The sequence below is a fragment of the Diabrotica virgifera genome, chromosome 10 (genome assembly GCF_917563875.1).
Source record: "Diabrotica virgifera virgifera chromosome 10, PGI_DIABVI_V3a".
Lineage (NCBI taxonomy): Eukaryota > Metazoa > Arthropoda > Insecta > Coleoptera > Chrysomelidae > Diabrotica > Diabrotica virgifera.
The window spans coordinates 67768131-67778149 of NC_065452.1; positions in this window are offsets into that span (position 1 = coordinate 67768131).

Here is a 10019-nt window from a genome sequence, read left to right on the forward strand (position 1 = left end):
ACAAAAGCAAGAATCTATAAAGCAGAAATTAGACCTATATTTACATACACGGCGGAGACAAGACCTGACACATCTAAAACGAGACGACTACTAGAATCAAGAGAGGTGAAAATACGTTGACGAATATCAGGGAAAATTCTGTTGGATATGGAGAGAATCGAAAACATAAGATGAGAAAGAAAAGAGGAAAATGGATTAAAGAAACGAACCATTTATCAACAAACGGGAAAAATGGAAGGAACAGATAAAATAGTTGCTTCAACATCTTTTCCAAAACGCGTCTAAAAATAATATCGAATATGCAACTTGTAGTAGCCCTATGTTAAGCAAAATACTAGACTTACATATTAAAACCAATTTTTAATAAAATATTAACAGTTGTGTTGAATTGATTATAGTTTATTTTCGTGAACCATGTATTCTCCAAACAATGATTAAACGTATTTTCATAAATTACGTGATCCGCCCCTGCTTCAGATACATTATCTGGAACGAAAGTACGAAGCATCGGAAAAGAGAAAGACATAAATAAAAGTTAAGGATTTTTATTAGGTCTTTAAATCCATAAAAGGTTTGGGGTGAAGATGATGTTAAGTGATTCATTTACTAAATGTTTCTTTTTTTGATAAATGTATGGTTCTATCTAACAATAAAAAACTGAAAACGTTTGTTTTCTATACTTCCACAAAATTTATTATATCTAAGTGACTACAGCTGTTTCGGCGGAATGCCTTTCTCAAGTAATATAGTTTACAATGTGTTTGCCTTTTTAATCTTCAACTGAAGAGGTTGAGGAGTGGGGAGCTGTTTGTCTCGAGTTGGTCATTCAGAATTATATCTGTATTTTTCAGTTTATTAATTTCCATAGATTCTAAAAAAGATAGCTTAAGGCCTTTATTTTGAATATGTAGAATTTTAAACTCTTCATTGAAAGAATGATTATGATCTAGAAGGTGAAGTGCGTATGTAGAAGTGTCTGTTTTTCTATTGTTGAATGCCCTTTTGTGTTCTGCTATCCGTTTGTCAAAAGTTCTGCCAGTTTGACCGATGTACGTTTTCGGACAGTCACCACAAGTTAGTTTGTACACACCACTCTGTAGTTGCTTTCTATTTCGGCTTTTATTGTTCTTAATATATTTGCTTAAGTTGTTGTTAGTTCTGAAAGCTGGTGTTATTCCTTTCTTTTTTATGTATCTGGCTATTGTTGTTGTTATCTTGCCAGTATATGTGAGAGAGCAGAAGGTACTGGGTTCTTTCTGTGGTGGTGGATACACTAATTTCAGGGCTTTCTTATGGAGTTTTTGGTTTAAAATTTTGTTGACTGTTTGTTCGTTATAGCCGTTGTTTACTGCTATTTGTTTAATGATGTTTAGTTCTATTTCGAAGTTATTTTTTGTCATGGGAATTTCTGTCAGTCTATGTATCATGCTATGGTAGGCTGCTAATTTGTGTTGTGTAGGATGGGATGATGAATTGTGTATAGTTGTGTCAGTATGGGTAGGTTTATGATATATGGAGAACTCATGTTTGTTGTGTAGTCTGGAAATCGTTACATCTAGAAAGTTTATAGAGTTATTCTGTTCTGTTTCTACTGTAAACTCAATATTATTATGAAGTGAATTAATATATGATAGAAATTGGTCAAGTTGTCTGTTAGTTCCTGTAAAGCATACTAGTATATCATCCACGTATCTCCACCAATATAAGAACTGTTTAAATACGGGATGATTAGAAATTGTTGTTTCAAGTTGGTTCATAAATATATCTGATAGCAATGGGCTTAGAGGATTACCCATAATAAGTCCTACACTGTTGTTTGTGTATATTTGATTATTGAATTCAAAATAGTCTTGATTTATGCAAATTTCAAGAAGGTGTAAAATTTCAGATGCAATGATCGGATTTGTACTATTATGGTCTAAAAGATTCTTAACTAAAACAAAAGTTTCTGTAGGAGGAACACTAGGAAAAAGATTTTTTACGTCAAATGAAATTAGTCTGGAGTTTTTGGGCAATTGAAAATGTTGTATTTTATTAACTAGTTCTAGTGTATTTTTTACGGTGAATTTAGGTGAAAATTTAGTGTATTCTGTAATAATATCTGACAGTTTTTTTGAAATTTTATATGACGGAGCTGTATAAAAAGAAACTACAGGTCTTATTGGGTGGTCAGGTTTGTGTAGTTTAATAAAAGAGTATAATTTAGGAGGTTGTGGGTTCATAATATTAAGGTATTTCTGTTCTGTTGGATTTAGTATTGATTTTGAATTTTCAATGGCTAGTTTAATTTGTTTTCGGTATTTTTCTGTGGGGTCTTTGTTTAGTTTTATACTGTTTTGGTTAGTTAAAAATTCTATTGTTTTGTTATTATAGTCTCGTTTGTCGATAGCAATAGTAGTGTTACCTTTGTCTGCTTTTGTAAATATTATGTCATGTTTTATTGATTTATTTTTAATTGAAACGGCTATTTGGTTTTCTTTGAAACAGGAGAAAACAAGGTTTTGGTTGGTTTTCTTAGAAAACAAACGTTTTCAGTTTTTTATTGTTAGATAAAATGAACTTCCATCAAGTAACGGTCGAATCCATCAAATGTATGGTTGTTTGCACGTTGTTTCTATTACAGAAGTACTGCATTAGATACAACATCTGTGAAATTCCGGAAGGGATGGTGTATGATGGCTCTATTTATTGTGTGAGATATATACCCCATACAAGAAAAATGAAATTCATAAAACTTATTGTAGTGCTAGATCAATACTCAATAGAATAAATAAGTAAATATTTATCTTTTATGTATAAGTATTGTATTCTTTATCATTTTTGCAGCCTCTAGGTATAGAAAGCCGAGAGGATTGTTTAATACTATCGGTAAATTTATCATAAATTTTAGTTTTCTGCTATCTGGGGTATGTTGGTGATTTTGTGAACAAGAGTATTGCTGAATTCATACCATTCCGCTTTCTAAGGTTGTTTCTCCTTCTAATCCAGTCCCGGACTGGGCCGCCGTTCCACCGGCCCGCGGACCTGTGCGCCTTTTGCCTTGGTTAGTATCTATCCATTAAAAAAATTAAACGCTGAAAAATTTTTTTTTTGAACCTTTACACAAAAATGATGCAGCTATCATTCCCCTAAAAAATGTTTTTACTTGCTTCTGATTTCGCCGTTTGGCACCGAAGGCGTACCAGAAACCTACATAATAAAAAGCCCAACAAAAGTACCAGATATTTATATCAGATAATCAAATAGCTTAGATAGGATAAGCGGCGCCCTCGAAGACCATTTTTACTATTCGGGCGCCTTTCGTAGGTTCAATATCCGCTGTTTCTATTGTAATAAATAGCTTAGATGCGACGCGCGGCGCCGTCGAAGATTATGTTTGTGATTCGGGCGCCTTTTGTGGGTATCAATTTCCACTGTTTCTATTATAAAAATAGCTTAGATGGAACGAGCGGCGCCCTCGAATACCATTTTTACGATTAGTGCACCTTTCGTGGGTACCAATTTCCACTGTTTATCAAATAACGGATATTTATACCTATGGAAACCTAAGCTATTTGATTATCTGATACCTGATACAAAGAGTGTTACATCCCACCATTGGACTAAAATATACAGGTGTGGTTTTCAGTGCTCCAAAACTACATTCTACATGCAGGATTGTTGTGTCCCAAACTCCTATATAATGAAGCCAGTGTGGACAATAAAATACAACTTTCAGGTGTCAGATAATCAAATAGCTTAGATGCGACGCGCAGCGCCCTTAAAGACAATTTTACGAGTCAGGCGTCTTTCGTTAGGGTCAATATCCGCTGTTTCTATTGTAATAAGTAGCTTAGATGAGACGCGCGACGCCCTCGAAGACTATCTTTATGATTCGGGCGCCTTTTGTGGGTATCAATTTCCGCTGTTTCTATTATAAAAATAGCTTAGATTCAACGAGCGGCGCCCTAGAAGACCATTTTTACGATTGGGGCACCTTTCGTGGGTATCAATTTCCGCTGTTTATCAAATAACGGATATTTATACGCGAAAGCACTACGCGTCGCATCTAAGCTATTTGGTTATCTGATACCTGATCTCTCGATCAACTCCTTCACATCCTCGCATATCGGACCAATCAAGCCAAGAGTATCCATAAAAGCTTCCTGATTTGAAAATCTTTTTAGATCGCTACCTTCATCTTTCCGTTTCTTCCTTTTGCTCGTTAGTTCAAAACTCACATACTTATGTAAGCTGAGCGATTGTTCTTCCAAACCAGTCCAGCTTATGAGACTGTTTAGAAGTGATGTTAAAATCAGCGAGAGGTCCAGAAAGGATTCACTATTACTTCTTACGAACGTAGGTGGTTTGCCGTCATTTAGCACGGTAAACCCCATGTCGTGGATCCATTCTGATAGGTATTCCCCTCTCGAAGCGGGACGTTTGGTGAAACATAACAATTGTACGCCAGCCAGTCTACAACTTATGCCTTAACATACCTATTTACATTCTTAACAGAGTGTCTGGTGATTCCAATACCTCGGTACACCACGTATACGGTCACGTCAGATCTCCTATCTTTAACGATTCTCTGTCGAAAGACCAAATGTCAAACCTTCCCTTCGTGCGAATGCCTCTGCAACGTCGTGAGCAGTCCTCACCCTTCCCACATTTATTTAAAAGAACTGCGTATTAGATGGTTCTTATCTTTCTAACTTACTTACCCATACGCTGTCTGATTCCTGGTCCTAGGTGTTTTCACCCACCCTTTTCTCATCGCTTGTGGCAGGGTGTCTCTTGAGGCCCCGCTTTTCCAGGATCAGTTTTTTACACTCCGGGCACTGTAAGCTGTCGGCACTGTGACCGGATTCTTTAAAAGTGAGGGAAAAAGTCGTCTCACTACTGCACTCTCGTGACTGGTGCCCCCTCCTTACCACATCTGTAGTTGGAGTCCTCCTTGTTTTCTCTCTTGCAGTCCGTTTTACTATGCCTGAACTGCAGGCATCTAAAGCACCCCTGGACACGCAGTCTCCCTCGTATCTTGCATGAGTTCCAGCCAATAAATATATGTTCTCTTTCCAGTGCCTTCTTGGCTGCGGTACGTGTCAGTCCAACCGTGACGTTTGTGTTCTCTATTTTCCCTTATACAGACGAGTTTGACGTCGTCAGGCTCCCTGCTGCCGGTATACCTCCGAACTTGTCTCAGGATTTCTACCTTGGGACTCCTCCGTCTATATCAAATAGGTACACCTGGACCTGATAGCCCGGACAACCTCTACTGCGTTTCCCTCCGTGCGGGCCACGATAGTCTTCTTCAGGCGCTCGGTCTGTTCTTTCCCTGTCACTTTGAGGATGAGGTCCCCTCTTATGCCTTCTTTAGTGCTTTTAACGCTAATCCCCTTCTTCCTCGTGTCTACGCTACCATTGATTTGCTTGAGCAACTCGGCGTAGGATTTTCTGCCTCCCTTCACGATCACCTTCTACGCCTCCACTCTCCTTTCCCCGAGTTTATACTCCTCCAGCGTGAGGTGGAGGTCCACACCCATAAAGGTGAGTTCCAGGAGCTTCCTGAGTTTGCTACCTCTGTAGCCCCCACTACTCTTAGGCATGCCTCTCTGGTCTCCAGTGTCTCCATGTCTTCCCTCAATTTATAAATAATTGCCAGTAGTCTCTCCTCCCCGTCCATTTCCGTCACCCTTGTCTCTACGGGGGACCATGAAAATAGTCTGACGGTTTCCTCGGTTCTCTTCCTTCTGACTCTTCCTTGTAATTCTATTCATAGTATTAAGTTGGAGGTACTCCACCTCTCACCGAAAAGTCCATGTTCCACGACCACTACTAAGTCGCCTGCAAGTTTATTCCCTCTTACCGGTTTAGCGACGGTATAGTGAACCTCTTCCAATTCGACTTTATAATGTCCTTTATTTTTCCAAAGCCCCTTTCCCCTGAGTTCAGGACCGTTGCGATCATTTTTATCTCTCCTTCACTAAGGTTTTCGGGGAAGAACTCGTCGAAATCCATATGTGTGGACACTCGTACAGTCTCCCTAGTCGTTTTTTCCTCACCGGTTTTCTACACTATTCTATTTCGTTTCTTAATGCTGCCGAGGGCGACTTGTCTGAAAGTAACCTCCATGTCTTCGGTGACTCTCTTAAGGTTTTGTACCTCATTATTGATCTCGACCTTAATGTTTGTATGGTCGGACATTAGTTTCACTAAATTATTTGTAACGCTGGTAAGTTTCTCCATTGCTCTTACCATGGCCGTTATGTCCAAGCTCTCCTCCTTCTCTCTAAATCTCTAGGTGTTTTCTCCCCATGTGAGGAGCTCCTCTGTAAGGTTGTCTCCTGTGAAAGATCCGTCTTGATCAGGTCGCTACCCCTGACTGGAGATCTTCCAACAGATCTTCTTCCGAAGATCATAGTCTCCTCCTTCATCTTTTCCTCTTCGCAGAGTACTTTCCCTTTGTTCCCTTGACTACAACGAACACCTTATCATCTCATTCATAGCTTGTTCCAGCTGCACCATCACTGGTGACTCGCTCCATTATCCCTTCGTTTTGTTGTTTCCCTTTTTCCTGCATGATTAAATACTTATTCATATAGTTCCCACGAGTATAGACGAATTATACTGTCTGGCGAGGCAGTGCGCCCTTTCCAACGATTACAAAGGAGTTTCACCAGTTCTCCGAGGGCTCCGTTTGCGACCTTCTGACGTTAGGCCATTCACCACTTAGGCACGGATCGCCTGACACCGTGTGTGGTTGCGGATTTTTTATCGAGGTTTACTCTTATGCTATATGGAATTTAGTAAAAATTTGAAAAAAATTCAAAAGATGACTTCTATTGAACACAAATCATCATGATTTTTGTTAAATGTTTTTGAACCAATAGATTCTTTTGTAGTAGCAAGTGAAAATTAATCACACTTTTCGAAAATTGTTTTGGAGTCTTCAGAGAGTATCAAAGAGTGTAGCAGAGTAAAACAGATACTGGGAAACTGAAGCTATATTTTTGTGGAATCTTAGTATAATTTACTATTCCCAATAAAAATAGTAAATTATTTTATGGATTTAAATTAAAATTAGTACATAATATTGATTTACTTTACACGCATTAGGATTTCAAAAAAGTTTGATGTCAAAGCTTAAGAGAGAGGTCTGGCGCCATTGTTTAGATATTAGGTTGGCGCCTTTTTTAGAATTTAGGCTGGCGCCTTTTTTATAATTTGGGTTGGCGCCTTTTTTATGAACCAGTCCGGCCCTGTTCTAATCCTCATCCTTTGTGGTTGTAATGCTGCCGTAACCTTGCACATGATGAAGTTGGGTATTGGGTATTGCTGTATAGACTGATTTTTGGCATTGAAAAAATTAGGTCTGGATTATAGCCACGTTTACATCTTCCATTACTTCAATAATTATGCTGATGCCAAATTTAGATTCGGCCTTATATAAAGAAAGCATACTTTTCCCAAACCTGCCTTTAGAACTTTTCACAGATAATCATTGAAATCAGTCAATAATTTCAAATTTACGTGAGTATTTTTAGTCAACATATTTGACTACTTAATTTGGTTGTTTCAAAAGTCGGCAGTTTTCCTAGTAGATAATTATCCTGGTATATCGGTGCAATCCACATATCCCATATAGCACACAACGTCCGATGGACGTCCATATAACGTACATTTTAAGTCCAAACGTCCATGGACCAAAACTGGACGTACTATGTACGTCCATTACGCGACGTCCATTGGACGTTTGATTTCAACGTACATTGGACATCCATTTGTGGTCCATGGAGATTTTACACAAAACGCGACTATTATTAAGAGTAATTATATATAGCTTATTGTTTTAATCAAAGCAATATTATTAGTAGAATACAAGAAGCTTCTAATAAATCTAGTCACATATTTTTTCATCATCGAATTAAAACACTGAACCACTAAAATTATTTTAATTAAACCTATATAATATTAGATGATGATAAAACGATGGTAAACTTTTTCAGAATAACGGAGCTACATCGCGTATCGGTAATTAGAGAACTTACAATAATTAGACACTACCAATTTAAATCTTAAATGTGCATTTTGTAACTGTTAAATTTCCCGCCAAACTAAATGAGAATCTTCTTGACAACGTTGTCACCCTTCACGCATTATCGGTCGTAAAAGGTAGAGGCAGGTACTTTTAGAAGATTATCGCTGTTAATCGTTGTGGAATACTGAAGGAGGATTTATTTATGATAATTGACAGAATGGCAAACTCGCTTGCAACATACAACCGTACTGACTCTAAGTTCTAAGAAATAATGTTTGGTTGGAAGGAACAGAACAAAAATAAACCTCTTTATGTGCATGCTTCATAGGGCGCCATTATCTGAATTTTGTCTTTATTAAGTTATTACATACAATATAATACATCCTGTGATATCTTTGTGTTTGCTGTTTATCGTGCAAGTGCAGTCGTGCATTAATGAAGTTCCTATAATACAGTATACATAATAAAGTTATAATAAAGAGAAATAAAAAAGGTATGTTGTGTAATATTTTAAAGTATAAGTTTAGTATTATAGGAACTATTTCCTATACCTAAAGGCCTTTTGCTATGTATGTATTCAAAAATTATGGACACTAGATTGCTTTCTGAAAAGTGCCCTACAAAAATGTCCATAAAACGTACATTGAATGTACATCAGATGTACATTGAATGTACATAAGATGTACACTGAAAGCTTCAACAACGTACACTGTAGGTTTGTAGCGGACGTTCTATGGACGTCCAATTTTGTGAACTCTGGACGTTCGTTGGACGTCCATCGGATGTCCATTGTGCCTTAGCGGGACGTCCATTGCACGTTCCAATGTACATAAATGTACGTCCATTGGATGTCCATAAAACGTACTTGTGCTATCTGGGATGTATCTACAGTGTAGAGAAGTCTTTGGTGTCTTTGCTGCGTTTACTATTGCCTTCCATGTTTGCCGGTCCTGTGCCAATAATTCCCATTGTCTCACTCCCATTTTCTCCAGATCTTCTTTGACTGCATCTTTCCACCTTTTTCTAGGCCGTTCTATAGACCTTCTTCCATCTGGTCTTTCCCAGAACACTTTGTTTATAAGGCGATTGTCGTTACTGCATATCACATGCCCTGCCCATCTGACTCTATTGGTCTTTATATATCGGACTAGATTTTCCTTTCCGAATAGAGACTCTAACTCGTTATTGTATCTGCGCCTCCATTCGTTTGTCACGCTGTCTCTGCACAGGCCATATATCATTCGAAATTTTACGTTCCCTCACCAGCAATTTATTTACTTATCTTTTTGTAAGCGTCCATGTTTCGCTTCCATACTCGACTGCTGGTCGTATTATGGTCTTATAATCTGGATATTTGCACCTCGTGAAAAAAGTTTTGACTTCATTAGATGTTGCATTGCAAAGAAAGATCTGTTTCCTGTCATTATTCTCGTTTCAACTTCTCGCTCTAATTTGTTGTCATTTGTAATTCTTGCTCCTAGATATTTAAATTCTTTAACCACTTCGAAGTTATGATCGTTTATAGTAATGTTTTGCCTTATTCGCCGTCGTTCTTATTTTGAGACGACCATGTATTTTGTTTTCTCTTCATTTATTTTTAGACCGATGTTTAATGCAGCTTCTTCAAAGCTCGAGAAATAACTTCTAATGTTGACTGTTCCACTGCATGTACATACATCATCGGCAAAGACGAGTACGATTTTTCCTCCTCGAGCAGTTGTGTTTGGTTTGATTTTTGGATAAATTTTTCGCATGGCATATTCTAAGACCAGGTTAAACAACAATGGGGACAACGGATCTCCCTGTCTCAGTCCAGAATTTACGCAGGAAGCATTTGATATTTTCCCTCTATTATAACTTGTGCAAAGGAGTTACTTACACACATTTGTGTTACCGCAGTTAATTTCTTGGGTACGACGAGCGCGATCACTACCTTCCATAGTGTTGCACGATTAATTGAATCATAAGCCTTCATCATCATAAGTGTAGAGAAATTCTT